The sequence below is a fragment of the Macaca fascicularis genome, chromosome 10 (genome assembly GCF_037993035.2).
Source record: "Macaca fascicularis isolate 582-1 chromosome 10, T2T-MFA8v1.1".
NCBI lineage: Eukaryota > Metazoa > Chordata > Mammalia > Primates > Cercopithecidae > Macaca > Macaca fascicularis.
Genome location: NC_088384.1, coordinates 91,700,029 through 91,716,351, shown reverse-complemented (window position 1 = coordinate 91,716,351; position 16,323 = coordinate 91,700,029). Strand labels below are relative to the sequence as shown.

Below are 16,323 nucleotides of genomic sequence, written 5' to 3'. Positions count from 1 at the left end.
AACCCACTGGATGAAAATCTAGGACTGTATGGAAGTAAGCAAACATACACATTTTTAGGTGGAAATAGTCAACCTCGCATAAAAATAAGGATGCATGAAAGCCTTAAACTCCAGCTCCCTTTTACTGGAGTCTGTGGTTGTGTACAGGTATGGGCCAAGTGTGTAAAAATAAAATCTCATCAATTTTAAGAACACTCGGGAAATGAGTAAAGAAAATGTAAGATTGCTGCTAGTTATATCTCTTGGAAAGAATTTCTGGAAGTGGTCACTTTAAAAATTATTTTCCATCCTTGCAAAATTGCCACATTTAAATTGTTTTACTGGCAGTTCTATAGTAGTCCAGACTTTAGAAACCAAACACAATAAAATGGCTTGTTGCCAGTATGGCCACATCATTGCCAGCAAGTATTGCCTTGGCATCATTCAGCAGAGGTTTTTGTTTATAAAGATGAAGTCTTGAATACTGTTCAATAAACTTGTCAAAAAATAAAACAGGCTGATGCTTTTAATGCTTTAACTGCACAAAAGTACTGAGCTATAATATTATTTTGTAAGGGTTTTTTTTTTTTTTTTTTTTAACCTGAAAATATTTTGTGCCTTTGGAAAGGTAGATTTGGTAATCTTGGAGAGGTAAAATTGTTGCTTATCCTTGCCTGCTAATGCTGAAGTGTCAAGAGAAGATACTTGGAACAACAGGGAGGAAACTTGATTCTAGTTTAAGTCCATAGTATCCACCTTTTCAGAATTTTATGTGTGTGATGTGTTGGCAAACAAAGCTCTTAAAAAATGTTGAAAACTTTTTATCTTGAAGGAGTTTAGCTTGTATTAGAATTTGGATACCCAGCGTGTTTTAGAGGGGGCTAGACATCCATAATTCCAGGTAGTAGCCGAGCCATGATTAAATAATCAGGGTTTGACTAAACAATGAACAAATCTCTGAGTGAAATCAGCTGCCTACAGATATCCAGAATGGCTTTTACCATCTGAAAGGGGTGGACTGTGTGATAATATGTCTCCTTTTCTTGTTCAGGAGAGATAGTTATGTAATTCATTGTTACCTGCTTTCCAGTGTTTTACAGCAAGAATTAGTTTATCAATTATGTGCATCATCACCAATCTCCCAAAAGTAGAGCTTTTATGGGATATGGTAGAATCTAAACTTAACGGCTTTCTTTTTTTTTTTTTTTTTAATTAAAAATAGCTTTATTTCAGTCTCATCTTTTTAGTATAAAATTGGTCATTTTGACTTGTAAAATGTTCTGGAAGAGTGGTAGTAGCACAATTCTCTGATGTCATAGTGACTTTTCTGGGAAAACCCGTCTCTATTCAACAACATAAGTAAGTTCATCTCCTGCTCAGGTAAATGGTAATTTTTTTCTTTTATTTTTTTTTGAGATGGAGTCTCGATCTGTCGCCCAGGCTGGTGTGCAGTGGCGCGATCTCGGCTCACTGCAACCTCCACCTCCCTGGTTCAAGCGATTCTCCTGCCTCAGCCTCTCAGTAGCTGAGACTACAGGTGCATGCCAGCACGCCCAGCTAATTTTTTTTTCTATATTTCTAGTAGAGATGGGGTTTTACCTTGTTGGCCCGGATGGTCCCGATCTGATCTCGTGATCTGCCCCCCTGGGCCTCACAAAGTGCTGAGATTACAGGCGTGAGCCACCGTGCCCAGCTGGTAAATGGTAATTCTTTGCCATGCTGTTCTTGAGTTTATTCTTGTTGCTTTGGCTGCTTTGTGTTAGAGTCTCAAAAGCATCCTAGAGTATGACTCCTTTTCTGGATCGACATAACTAGCAGTGAGCAACCATTGGTGGTATGCTCTTCTACATACTGCTCTATCACTGGAGTCCAGAAGGAGAAAAAAGCTACCTGACAAACATTTCAGATCCAGGGACAGAAGGGCAGCACTCTAAAAGTCTAGGGCCAGGAAAGAGTGCTGGGAAAAGTCAGCCACATCCCTTGAATTATGTCAATAGCCCCACGGACCTCTTTCCAGTGAAAATGTTTAAGGGGCCGGGCGCGGTGGCTCAAGCCTGTAATCCCAGCACTTTGGGAGGCCGAGTCGGGCGGATCACGAGATCAGGAGATCGAGAACATCCTGGCTAACACGGTGAAACCCCGTCTCTACTAAAAAAAAAAATACAAAAAACTAGCCGGGCGAGGTGGCGGGCGCCTGTAGTCCCAGCTACTCGGGAGGCTGAGGCAGGAGAATGGCGTAAACCCGGGCGTAAACCCGGAGCTGAGATCCGGCCACTGCACTCCAGCCTGGGCGACAGACCGAGACTCCGTCTCAAAAAAAAAAAAAAAAAAAAAAATGTTTAAGGTGTGCTTCCGTCAGCAGCACATACTAAAACCTGGAATGAAACAGAAGATTAGCATGGCCCCTGTGCAAGGATGACATGCAATTTGTGAAGCGCTCTGTATTTTTTTTTAATTAAAAGAAAATGTTGAAGGTTAGGGCATAGAGACTCGGCAAATATCATAGAGAAGTGGTAAATGGCACAGCTGAACATTGGAATTGGCTCCCCATTTGTTCCAGGCATCTGAATTTTGATCTTAGTAACTACTAGTTTCAAGTCATTTTTCTTAATTGATGATTTGCCATTTCATAATAGGAGAAGATGACTATTTGGTTATGGAGCAATGACCAGCAAGAGAACATAATTCAGTATGAACAGTCAAAGGTGTTGAGTGAATTTAACTCTTTTTAGGAATGAGCTGTACTGTATTCAAATGGGCTACTTGATGGTTCATTCCCTCCATTCTGCTGCTGTTCATTTCCTCCCTTTGCTTGCTTATATAGTAAATCTGCTCGTAACCGGGACTGAAAACTCTTAGACTGAAGCCCCTTCACTGCTGTCTCTAGCCTCAGCCTCCTAATGCATGGGAATAGTTCACTCATAGCTTTTGATTAGTGGATAAGACTTGTCAGGCTGGACGTGGTGGGTCACACCTGTAATCCCAGCACTTTGGGAGGCTGAGGTGGGAGGATTGCTTGAGCCCAGGAATTGAGGCTAGCCCCAGTAACATAGCGAGACCCTGTCTCAAAAAAAAAAAAGCCTTGTCACTTAGAGTTTGTGCTTCATATCAAATGATAACCACATTGTGCTACCACAAGTCACACAGTGGAAATGATTTAAGGAGTTTAGTTTCTTTTTGTTGTTGTTTTTTGTTTTGTTTTGTTTTGTTTTGAGATGGTCTTACTCTGCCGCCCAGGCTGGAGTGCAGTGGTACAATTAGCTCCCTGCAACCTTGACTTCCTGGTTTCAAGCAATCCTGCTTCAGCCTCCTAAGTAGCTATTTTTTTTTTTTTTTTTTAATTTTTTTTGTAGAGACAAGTAAATGCGGGGGGAGGGGTGGGAGTGGAGTGGAGGGGTAGTTTCACTATGTGGCTTAGGCTGGTCTTGAGCTCCAGGGCTCAAGCGATGGATGCTTCCGCCTTGGCCTCTTAAAGTGCTGGGATTACAGGTGTGAGCCACTATGCCTAGCCTCAGTTTCTTGAAAGGTTTTAAATCACACCAACTGGTACCAGTGCTGTTGCCTCTGATTGCCTTGATTTTTCTTTGATCCCACTTGGAAGTTGTTAATGCTATACTCCACTATACTCCACACATTAGATTGCAGTGGGGGCTGGAGAGTAGCACAGCCTTTTTTTTTTTTTGAGACGGAGTCTCGCTCTGTCGCCCAGGCTGGAGTGCAGTGGCCGGATCTCAGCTCACTGCAAGCTCCGCCTCCCGGGTTCACTCCATTCTCCTGTCTCAGCCTCCCGAGTAGCTGGGACTACAGGCGCCCGCCACCTCGCCCGGCTAGTTGTTTTTTGTAGTTTTAGTAGAGACGGGGTTTCACTGTGTTCACCAGGATGGTCTCGATCTCCTGACCTCGTGATCCACCCGTCTCGGCCTCCCAAAGTGCTGGGATTACAGGCTTGAGCCACCGCGCCCGGCCAGCACAGCCTTTATACATAACTCCCTTCTATGGTTTGGCCTGTGGGACCAGTAGGGTCCCTGTTCTGTAACTGTGACTGAAGCGATGGATATTAATGCAACTACTGATTACTGATGTAGATATGCTGCTTTACTTCTATGACCATTGAATTGACAGATTGGAATTGGAAACACCTGTCACCTTCAAGCTTTTAAGACAACTTCACATGAATGTACAACTTAGCCATAGCTGTATCTCATACTAACAGATTTTTGCAGTGTTGTGCACCCAGCACTTACACTTTGGTGGAAAAGCAAAATAAGATTCCTGTTCTTCAACAGTTGAGGGTTTTAAGCCACAACTAAGTGCTCGGTTGTGCTTAAACTACGTACATTCCTATACCACGGGAATCAGGTAGAGGCTTTTCTGGCCGTTTGCTAAGTCATGGTTAGACAGGAACAAGTGTAAACTAGTCTTTGTTGTAGCTTAGTTTCCTGTTGAAATATTCCTTTGCTTTCTTGCCTTCTCTAACATGTAAATTCTGAAGACCCATCATAAACTCTTCCCCAGTGTCCCAAATGAATTTATTCCAGTGAGGGGTAAGGGGCTTGCATTATGAAAAACAGGTTTCTTTTCCAAGAGCTCTGGTCTGCTTTTGTTCATTTGCTCATCTCCTTTTGTGCTGTAGGAGATATACACTTCTTCTGTGCACACGTAGATGCACAGGTATTTGGTGATGCCTCAGTCCTGGAGATCATCAGGAAGGCGATATAATACTGTTGTCGCAGGCACCCCACCGGTGATAGGCATTAAAAGAATGTAGATTTCAGCCGGGAGGGATGGGGGCAGAATTGACTACCCTATAGATGTCCTTTGAAAATTTTGATACAGATCACATTTTTTAGAGGTGAGTTCTACTTTGTTTGCACTATGCATGCTTGCTACTTAAAATTTATTCCTTTGATCAAGTCCTGTAAATGTGGAGTCCAGGATTTCCTACCTTCCTGCCCCAGCAGTCAGACAAGTAGGGAGAATTATATTCCATCTTTGTGCAAGGCTAATGTTAGCATAGATCATGAGGGGAGACCATATGAGTCTCACTGCTCTTTTAGTGGCAGGGTAGATTTCAGATTGGGGTGAATTACAAAATGTGAACTGTTGCTAAAATGGTTGGATATAGAAATAACATTCTCAGAATTGATTCGTGGTTCCATCAGTTATGTGACTTAGGACATTATTTCCCTCTGGCCTCAATGTTTCTTTTACAATATGGGATTAAATTAGATAAGCTTGTGTCTGGTTTTAAGCTTCTGTGATTGTATGAACCTAGCCATTCGATTTCTGGGAATCTGTACTGAGTTTGGACCTTAAACTAAAGTGACCAGGAATGGAGCTCCAAATTTTGATCTGGGTACTGCTCTCCTGGTTTCCCTAGTGTGGTAGTGATTCCACACTGTGGCTTGAGAAATTCAAAGGGGAAGAGTCATCATCTCTCCTTTGGGGGCTGTCCCTGTCCTGCTAGTTATATCCTGGAGCAGGTGGACCAGAGGCATTCCTCCTGGATCCACTCCTCCTTGGTCCCATGAACCGAGGAGTTCATGATACTGCAGAAGGACCCAAAGGTGCACTTCCCTGTTTGTGAGCACCGAAAGGGACAGTTGACACTGGGTACTTACTCTGTGCTGGCCAGGGGATACTTTCCATGACTGTCCTCATGTAATCCTCACAACCTTGTAAAGTTAACATTATTATCCCTACTTTATAGGTGGGGTAATCCAGACAAAGAAAAATAATAGGGGAAAACAAAGATGTTTTAATCATGGATGCCTGTATGACTCCACAGGCATCCCCATCCCCTCCCTGACTTTTAGGGAAAGTGGGAGGCCACTGGCAGCAGTCTTTTGTCATGGATTCTGAGCCGCTAGGGAAGGAGCTCTGCCCTGATCCAGTGCCTTTTCAGTTTGCCAACTCCTACTATAGTGTGGAGGGCCCTTGCCTATTGGTGAGGCGTCTTGGCCTCCACAGTCAGGCTTATGATTGCAGAGGCAGACCTGAAGTTACTTTGTTGTTTTTTTGTTTGTATTTTGTTTTCGTGACAGAGTCTCACTCTGTTGCTTAGGCGGCAATGCAGTGGTGTGATTTCAGCTCCGCCTCCCGGGTTCAAGCAATTCTCCTGCCTCAGCCTGCCAAGTAACTGGGATTACAGGTGTGCACCACCACACCTGGCTAATTTTTGTATTTTTAGTAGAGACAGGATTTCACCATGTTGGCCGGGCTGGTCTTGAACTCCTGACCTCAGGTGATCCTGCCTCCCAAAGTGCTGGGATTACAGGTGTGAGCCACTGCACCCAGCCTGAACTTATTTTGAAGTACTCACATGAAGACTTTGTGTTAGTGTGTTCAGAATCTCTGGGCAGAGAAAAACACCCACTCCACTACAGTCCTATCCTACTCTTGAGAGCCTGTTTGCAGGTTCTAGCAGGGGAGCACAGCTACTCGTGTATCCTTGACCGAGGACCAGTCCTCCTGTCTCAGGCATGGTTGTCCTCTTTGATGGAGCATGCAGCTTCAGGAGGGATGCATGTGAAGCAGTGAGAGAGGCAGGGGACACCCACCTAGCCAGGCAGCTCAGCCACATCAACTGGGGTGATTAATGGGGTGACAGGTGGCGCAGCCAGATTGCCCTCACCTCCCCCATCCTGCTTTTGAAGACTCTATTCCTCCTCAGTTTGCTTCGTTCTCCATATCCAGTTTTGTCCTCAAGTTATTTTTTAAGAGTTAGTTGTACAGTGGTTAGATTTGTTCAACTTTGGATAAGCCTTTGGGGATGTTGGAGTCAGACTAGTGGCTTCCGGTTTTTTGTTTTTGACCATCACCCAGTACAGCAAAGTGGGAAGCCTTGTGGCCATTTTCTTTTTCATATTTTCCCACCTTTTAGTTTTTGTGTGCACATCTTAAGCTTTGTAGTGTTGCCAAATACTGTGTCAGCCTGACTCCTTAGTACTACATGGATCTAAACCAAATTTATTGTTGAAAATTTCAGTTTATAAGCATCATTCAGTAGCCCTTAGTCATATGTATGAATAAGGAACGTGTAGTTTTATAGAAAGGATTTTCATATTTTGGTTCAGTTTGTGACCTATGAGGAATATCCTTAGAGCTGCTGATGTAAATTTGGAGAATCCCCAAGTTAGAGAAGTAGGGATAAGAAAATTTGTCTGCCTTCTCCGTGTCCTTTGATGAGGCCAGAAAGGAAAAGAAGAGTGGTGGTGGTCGGTGTAGTTTGTCTTTTCAATCTTATGGGAAAACATGTTCAATGGGTGGTCCTTTGTAAGCCTATGGAGGATTTTCTGATTGGCTTTCAAGACTTGATCCTGCATCTGTGAGCTGATTGATCCAGCATGCCAAGGTAGGCAACAGGAGTGTGAGCATGACACTGGTTTATTAAAGGAGTGACCCTGCCACCCAGACCTTCAGCCCTCTATACCATGTTCTTGCAGCCTCTGTGCAACTTCTGGTCATTACCTGGGGTGGATAAGGAATTGGGAATTGCAGGCTGGTGCCTTTCCTGGTTAGGGCTTTGGAAGTGGAAGAGGGAAGTGTTAGGGACTGATGAATGAATTTCAGCTCATTTGGCACTGAATTAGATCCCACTGGACCCAGGAAAAATCTTCTAGGTTATGAATAGGAAAATTAGAACCTCCCAAGGCAGGGGAAGGGCAGCCATAGAAAATGAAGTGCAAGTTACTCCCTTGTAGCAGAGAATGGGATTCCCTATCGACAGCAGTATGCTGGTAAACTGGCTGGCAGGGGAAAGGAAGCTGTTACTTTTTCTGTTGTCCAATTTCTGTAGTTTTAAACTTACCAAAGCCACCTACTTACACAATTTCCTAACATATAACAGTTGGCTCTTGCATGCCATACAAGCTTGCGCCAGCACATTGCCACAAACTTCCCTCAAATATTTGAATTCCCATTATGTGCTCAGGTATGTGCTGTGTGGCAGGAGAAGCTGCAACAGTATTTATTCTGAAGAGTTTCATCATTTAGTTGACAGGCAAGAAGCTGGAGAAACATCGACAGAATACAGTCGTGTGGCATGAATTGAATATAGTAGCCCAGAGTGAGAAGTTGAGTATGGAAAGATCATGAAAAGGGAAGCATATGTATGCTAGGCTTGAAGGATAATGATAATAGCTAACACGTGGTCACAGCAGTTCCAGACTCTGTACTAAGCACCATGCATACATTATTTATATTAATCTAAATAAATAGATACTATCCCCCACTTTACACCTGAGGAACCTGAAGTTTAGTGAGATTAAGTATTTTGCCCAAGTTATATAGATATGACATCAATTTAGTGTTGTAGTATGTCATTATTGTGGCTAGGAAGGAGTAAGGCCAGTATTTGGAGCCTGGTCACTTAACTGCAGAACCCACACTCTTGCCCACTGCATCAGATTGCAATTGAATATAGAAAGGGGGCTTTTCAAAGAGAAAAAAGTCTTAACAACAGTCCAAGGTTAGAGATTAGGTAGGAATCAGAATATTTGAGTTCCAGTCTTCATTTTATTTAACCATATACGTGGCCTTAGCCAAACCACATCTTCCCTCTATGCCTTGGATCGAGGGACTTGAATTAGATGGTCACTCAGTTCCTTTTTATTTCTCACATACTGTGAATTTTAAGTTATAAAAATGGGAATGAGTATGCCTTTCTTAAGGGACAGAGAATGTGCCCTGCTAGGGCACACCGAGGTTGGCAGGAGTAAACAGAAGAAAACAAACTATAAAGGGTGACTCCCAAGTGGTAGAAAGCAGAGGCAGAAAAATGTTGGAGCTGTGGACTCAGCTGTTCCATTCTCAGCACCCAACTAGCCCCAAATGGAAGGGTGGCGGGGTGGGGACATAATAGAGATGATAAACTGGTGTTTTGTGTTCGATGTTCCTAGAAAGCCTACTTCTCTCTTGGTGTCTCAGCAGCAGGTCAGAGCTAGATTTGGGTCATTTCTGAGGATCCTTGAGTTATTACTCTTTTCCTAGCATTCATAAATTTAACAGATATCAATAGACACATGCTATTTTCCAGGCATTGGCACAGACGCAAGGCTAATCTGGTCCCTCTGCTTGTTGAAGTTACAGTCCAAGAGGAGAAATACATAATAAGCAAATTATACATTTTGATAGGATTATAAGAATTGGGATTTTGTTGGATTAGAGTCAGAGAATGTCTATGACTTCAACATAACAGATAGGGGACTGAGAGTGGAAATGGTAAAACCAGTTAAGACTATTACAGACATCCAGCCAAGATGTGCTTGGTGATGAAAGAGTGCACAAATATCACAAAAATAAATGATAAAATTTTAAACTTTTTATTGACTCGAATGTGATATTTAATATGGTTCTGGAAGATTTTGGTCCTAAAAAGGAGGTTGAAAGTCCCATGGGGCTAATTATAATGGCAGTATATGAAAAATAAATGAATCTGGTTTAAAGTAGGTAGTTGTTCAAGAGATGTAGGACAGAAGAGTGACACGAACAGTTTTAATCACAGATTTCTAAGCAGATGTAGGCTTAGAGGTAGATTTCAAAGGAGATGAAACATGTTTTGGAAGAGATTAATAATCCCATGGTTTATAGATCATTTAAAGGAAATACTGCTCAAAGGATAGAAAACTACAGGTGGAAAAGATTTGTTTCTAAAGAGTTGTGATTTCCAATGAGAAAGAAAAGGAGACAAATCTGTGAAGAACAAAAATGCTTGCACAGGAAGCTCTGACTTCAGAATGGAAGCCAGGCCACCTTAGGGGGCATCACATCAGTGAGAGTCCAGTCCCTTATGCTACTGAGGCACACATGAGCCCACAATGGTATGTTGGGGTTTGATTCTGGGTTCAAAAAACTGAAAAAGGATATAGTCCAGGAAAAGTGGTATAATGGTAATGATTAGGAAGGAATAGTACACCAGGAATTGAGTCCTACACAGGAAGATAATCATAGCCCACTCACTACATGTGTTTGGCCCAGACCAAGGGCATCTCTTTTGGGTACATTTGAAAAGTCATGGAGTGAGAAGACAGCAGCTCCAGTTGTTGCTTGTAATCTTACCACCCCAAATAATCACTGCTAATGCTTTTGTCATTCACAACAACCTCTTACCGGGAGGACCTGTAGTTCTCCAATTAAAAATTTCCCTAGCTGGGTGCGGTGGCTCATCCCAGCACTTTGGGAACCCAAGGCAGGTGGATCACCTTAGGTCAGGAGTTCAATACCAGCCTGCCCAACATGGTGAAACCCTGTCTCTACAAAAATACGAAAATTAGCCGGGTATGATGGCAGGTGCCTGTAATCCCAGCTACTCTGGAGGCTGTGGTGGGAGAATCGCTGGAACCCGGGAGGCAGAGGTTACAGTGAGCCGAGATGGCCCCATTGCACTCCAGCCTGGGCAACAGAGCGAGACTGTGTCTCAAAAATAATAATAATAATTTCCCCCACATTTTATTATGAAAATTTTCGACATGTAGCAAAGTTGAAAAAAAATTACACCCATATATCCACCGTTTCAGATCCTACAATTTAAAATCTTGTTTTATCACATTTCTTCAACAACAACTTTTATTTTTTGGTGCATTTCAAAAAAGTTGCACGCATCAGTACACTTCGAAACATTTCAGCATGCCTTAACTTTAGTGCAACATTTGTTTATGGGTTGTTGGGTTTTTGTGGGGGTTTTTTTGGTAAAATTTTACAATCGGATGCGTACACTCAGTGTTCCTTTAGATGGAAGTGGCAAATGCACACACTCCTGTGACCCACATTCTTAGAATGCTAAGAACGTTTCCCTTCCCACTGAGAGCTCTCTGCCTCTGCTCACTTAATACCTGCCCTTCCCCTGGGGGAGAAGGGAGGACAACCAGTATTCTGAATATTTACATCATAGATTTGTTTTGCCTGTTCTGAAACTTCATAAATGGAGTCTGTTTACTTTATTCTTCATTTTTATTCATGTTACAGATATTAATAGTTTTTTTGTTGCTGAATATTTTCTATAAACATCACAATTTGTTCTCATATTGATGAATACCTGGGCTGTTTCAAGTTTTTGGCTATTGTGAATAAAGCTGCTGTGAACATTCGTATACAAATCTTTGTGGACATAATGTTTCCATTTCTTTTGGCTAAAAACCTAGGAGTGGAATTGCTCTTGGGCTAGGTGTATGTTAGGTTTTTTGATAAGCTGCCAGACTGTTTTCCAAAGTGGTACATTTAATGTTTTCACTAACAATATATGAGAGTTTCATATCCTTGCCAGCATTTGGTGGTGGCGGTCTTTTTTATTATACTTTTAGCCATTGTGGTGGGTATGTAACAGTATCTCATTGTGGTTTTATTTTTCATTACCCTGATAACTAACGCTGTGGATCACTTTGCTTATTTCTGATTCACATATTTTCCTTTATGAAGTGCCTGATCAAATATTTTGTCCATTTTAATTGAATTGTAGGAGTCCTGCATTTAAATTTTAAAGTTGAACTGTATAAGATCAGGATAGGGGAGATTTACTGTTACACATTAGTTCAAGGCCTGAAGTGTGACTTGAGCAAAAGCACATTCACCATTTGTTCAGCAAATGGTTGTTAGTACCCTATATACTAAGTACTAATACTAGTGATACAGAGATAATATCCAGCCCCAGTTCGAGGAGCCCACAGTTTACAGGGTAGACAGACAAAAGTAAAAATTATGGTGTGGCTTCAATGTTAAGTCAGTCACTGAATACTTACTATCTACTGTAGGATACGTAGATACTGTTGTGGATCATGGAGCTAGCCAGAGTTACTAATCTTGTATAACTTATTTTCTGGAGTGTAAGGAGGGAGACAGAGTGCAAAAGTCCTGAGGTCGTAAATAAGGTTGGTGTTAGGTGTATGTGGATCAGAAAGGCCAACCTGGCTGGAGGATAGTTGGGTGGCTAGATGATTAGTTAGGCAAGGGTCAGGTCTTGCAGGGCCTTGTTGAAGACCATGGTAAGAACTTTAGGTTTTATCTTAAGTGTTTTGGAAAGGCATTCCAGAGTTTTCAGTGGAGAAATGACATGATCAGGTTTCTGTTTGACGAATAAACCCAGAAATGTCTGTGTGATTGCAGAAACACTGATGAGGAAACCATTGCAGTCATCCAGAGTAGAGATAAAAAAATCCTTCTTGGGGAAAATGGGCAAGGGTTCATAAAGGAATAATGTCATATTAGAACCATGGATGACAGGACATTTGCTAGGCAGGAAAGTCAGGCATGTGTGTTAGATGAACCAGAAATAACTTTGGATGACTAGTTGGGTGGGCGAGTGAGCGGCAGGACGTAGAGCTGATGGCAAACAGGGAAGGGCTTTAAAGGTTGATCTAGGGATGCAGGGTTATCAAATTGCGCGACTACCAAGTTCTATGTAGGTATGTCCTTTGGAGTTGTGCAGCAAGGTAGCCTTGGTAGGGAGTTTGACTCTGAACCTAAAGGCAGCTATACAGGGCTTTTACTTAGTATAGAGACTGAAAGCTGGCATCTGGGATGACCGGGTGGGGCAGTGCTAGGACAGAAACCAAGCAGGACGCAAGAGACTCTAATAAGGCCTGAAGTTAGGTAGGGGCTGTTGAACTGGAAATGGAGGGTTTGGGCTTGGAATGAACAGTAAAGAGGATTTGAGGTGTGGATTGGGGGGAGAAGCTAATGAGGCCTTTTTATTTATTTTGCTTGTTTTGTTTTTGTTTTTATATGAGGCCTTTTAAAAAATACAAAACAATATAAAATATTGAAACAATACAGAAGTATGGAGTTCACAAAATTCTCATCCTCCACTCCTTTGAGCTACCTAAAACATTTGGTGTATCTTCCATTTTTCTGTGTGTGTATTTATTTATTTTATGTTTGTATTCAAATCTATTATAAAGATACACCTACAATTAAGTTTAAAATGGAGGTTTACAATTGAAGTAAAAAATGGTCATACACTTCTTGTTATTATTATTATTTGAGATGGAGTCTTGTGTACAGTGCCGTGATCTCAGCTCACTGCAACCTCCAACTCCCAGGTTCAAGTGATTCTCCTGGCTCAGCCTCCCGAGTATCTGGGACTACAGGTGTGCACCACCACACCCAGCTGATTTTTGTATTTTTGGTAGAGACTGGGTTTCACCATGTTGGCCATGCTGGTATTGAACTGACCTCAAGTGATCCGCCCACCTCGGCCTCCCATAGTGCTGGGATTACAGCAGTGAGTCACTGTGCCCAGGCTATTTTTTATTTTTTCATATGATACCAATATAATATAGTTCTGTCTTGTTTTGTAGCCACTATGCAGCATTCCGTTGTTCAGATGTATCATATTTAGTCGACAGACCTTTAGGCTGGCTTAGATTTTTCACTATTCCCAGCATTAGTGAAATGAGCATTCTTTTTTATTTGTCTCCGTACTGTGTAAACACTGCCTTGGAGAGCATGTGAGGTGACATGCGTGGAATTCAGGTTGTGACTTGGGGGAAGCTGTGATCCTGATCCCTTGAGGGAACATGTATTCTGCTCTGGGTCTGTCCTTGGGGAACCTCCAAGGGAGTGATCAGAATGGTCAGGAGTCTGCAGGCCACATTCTAGGGGCAACAGTCAAAAGAACTGGGGCTGTTTCTCCAGATTTCAGCTGGGACTGTTCACAGCTTCCACGTATCAGATGAGTTCTCATAGGGAGATAGGGTAACGCCTTCCCATGGAGCTGGGGAAGAACACCTACCAGGTAGAAGTAAGAATTCTATAGAGTTAGGTCAGTTTGGGTAGGATTTGTATGGACCTCGACTTTCTGATGATTGGATTGTAAGACTGGGTTTTCTGTCACTGGGAGCGTTCACGCAGGGGCCAGGGTGCTGTGGAGGGGCAGTATGTGAAGCAAGTTGAACTCTTCACATTCCAACTTTGATAACAGCATTCCAGATGGAGACTATGAGAGACCAAGATGGGGTACTGTGGGCTGTGAGGGAGGAGCGATTGACTGAGGATTCGTATAGGGGAGGGCTGAGGCTGGAGGCATCTCAGGGTATAGCTCTGGGAAACCTGGAATGCTGGGTGAAGCTCAGTGAAAGATTTAACCTCATGTGCACTGCTGGTGGAGTGGTCTTCAGGTGTATGGGCCAAGGGGGACACAGGGATAACAAGAGGTCTGAGGGTGATTGTTATGGTGACTACAGGAGGATGGAATACCCGGGTGTTGTCATGGTGCTCCATGCAAGAAAATGTTTCCAGCAGAGGGAGGGGGTGAATCAGAGAAGCATGGTGCTGCCTGGTTAGAGGGTCAAGACATGAGTTAGTTTGGAACTGGCTGGGTAGGGAACTGGGACTGGAGATGAACTTTCAGATTTCATTCTGCAAATACATATTGTCTAGGTGCTTGGGATGGAGCAATGAACAGAACAGCTAAATATTCCTTTCTCACAGAGTTTATATTTTAGTAGGGGAAACAGTAAATAAATGTATATAATATTAGACATTGAGAAAAAGCAGAAAAGGAGTATGCAATGTCAGGGGCAGTGTGGTTGAAATTTTAGAGGGGCTAAAAGGGAGAGCCTATATATGTATATATATAAAACAGGGAAGATTATTTTGCATAAAGACTTGTGGGGAAAGGGAGCAGTGAGCCATGTGGATATAATGCAGAGAAAGAATACATTCCAGGTACTGCAAAGTGTTTGGGGTAGAAACAAACTTGGCTGGCTGCGTGCGGTGGCACACACTATCATGCCAGGACTTTGTGAGGCTGAGGTGGGTGGATTGCTTGATCCGAGGAGTTCGAGAGCAGCCTGGACAACATAGTGAGACCCTGTCTCAACAAAGAAAAAAAAAATTAGCTGGGTATGGTGGTGCACACCTGTAGTCCCAGCTACTTGGGAGGCTGAGGTGGGAGGGATCGCTTGAATCCAAGAGGCAGAGGTTGTGGTGAGCTGAGATCTCACCACTGCGCTCCAGCCTGGGTGACAGAATGAGACTCTGTCTCACAAAAGAAGGAGCAAACAAACTTGGCTTACTTGAGGAGTGACAAGCAAGGTGGCTGAAATGGAGTGAGCAAGAGAGATGATATTAGGAGATCAGGTTAAAGAAATCTAGACTTTCCAGGACATTATAGGCCATGGTATAGTTTGGATTTTTTCTTTTCTTTCTTTGTTGCCCAGGCTGGAGTACAGTGGCACGATCTTGGCTTACTACAACCTCCACCTCCCAGGTTCAAGCGATTCTCCTACCTCAGCCTCCCAAAGTGCTAGAATTACAGGCTCCCACCACCACACCAGCTAATTTTTTTATTTTTAGTAGAGATGGGGTTTCACCATGTTGGTCAGGCTGGTCTTGAACTCCTGACCTCAAGTGATCCAGCCACCTTGGCCTCCCAAAGTGCTGGGATTACAGGCGTGAACCACCACATCTGGCCAAGTTTGGATTTTTTCTAAGTGCAGTGCTAAATGGGAAGTATTAGAGGATTCAGGCAGAGGTGTGATAAGACCTCACTTTTTTTTTTTCTTTTTTTTTTTTTTTCTTGAGATGGAGTCTTGTTCTTGTTGCCCAGGCTGGAGTACAGTGGCATGATCTCGGCTCACTGCAGTCTCCACCTCCTGGGTTCAAGCAATTCTCCTGCCTCAGCCTCCTGAGTAGCCAAGATTACAGGCACGCGCCACCATGCCCGGCTAATTTTTGTATTTTTTTTAGTAGAGACGGGCTTTCACCATGTTGGCTAGGCTGGTCTCAAACTCCTGACCTCAAGTGATCTACCCACCTTGGCCTCCCAAAGTGCCAGGATTACAGGCATGAGCCACCGTGTCCAGCCTCACTTATGTTTTAATAGGATCAGCCTGACTGCTGTATTTAGAATAGCCTGCTGGGGTGGAGATGGGGGAATGGAGGTGGAGACGGCATAGAATAAGGGAGACCAGTTGAAGGGGCTAATGCTGTAAGCCAGGCGAGAAACAGTGATGGCTTAGATTGGGCAGCAGCAGTGGAAATAGTGAGGAGTTGGACATTAGCACTCATTAGAGGTGAGGAGAATTAGTAGGGGGATCATAACTCCACCTCAAGAGTTAGGTCCCCAGGGTTAGTGAGAAATCACTGGAAGAAGATACTTTGTGGATCATAGTTATATTTGGGGTTATATTAGGATCAGAACTTGGATTAGGGTCTGACCTGGAACCAGTAAGGGGGTCAGAAAGATTTATTGGTCTTTGCAAAGACCAAGATTGGAGTCTGGGTTTGGACAGCCCTATTGGTATTAAGACAAATTTTAGGGTGAGGATAGTTTGGGGTTACAGTTGTAGATGGAGGCTAGTACCCCTTTTCAATATCTTCAGACTAGGGTTGGTTGTAACCGCCATC

At 43.1% G+C, this 16,323-nt stretch overlaps 1 protein-coding gene and 1 non-coding gene across 26 annotated transcripts in view; both read left to right on the top strand.

The window, feature by feature from the left end:
- The window catches only part of LOC101926439 (RNA-binding protein 12), a 39,099-nt gene that overhangs the window by 15,767 nt on the left and 7,009 nt on the right, over positions 1-16,323 (top strand). The gene's annotated exons all lie outside the window — the stretch shown is intronic.
- On the top strand, positions 2,326-2,428 carry LOC123567314 (U6 spliceosomal RNA). The gene has a single exon (XR_006690235.1). It is a non-coding gene; the product is annotated as a U6 spliceosomal RNA (small nuclear RNA).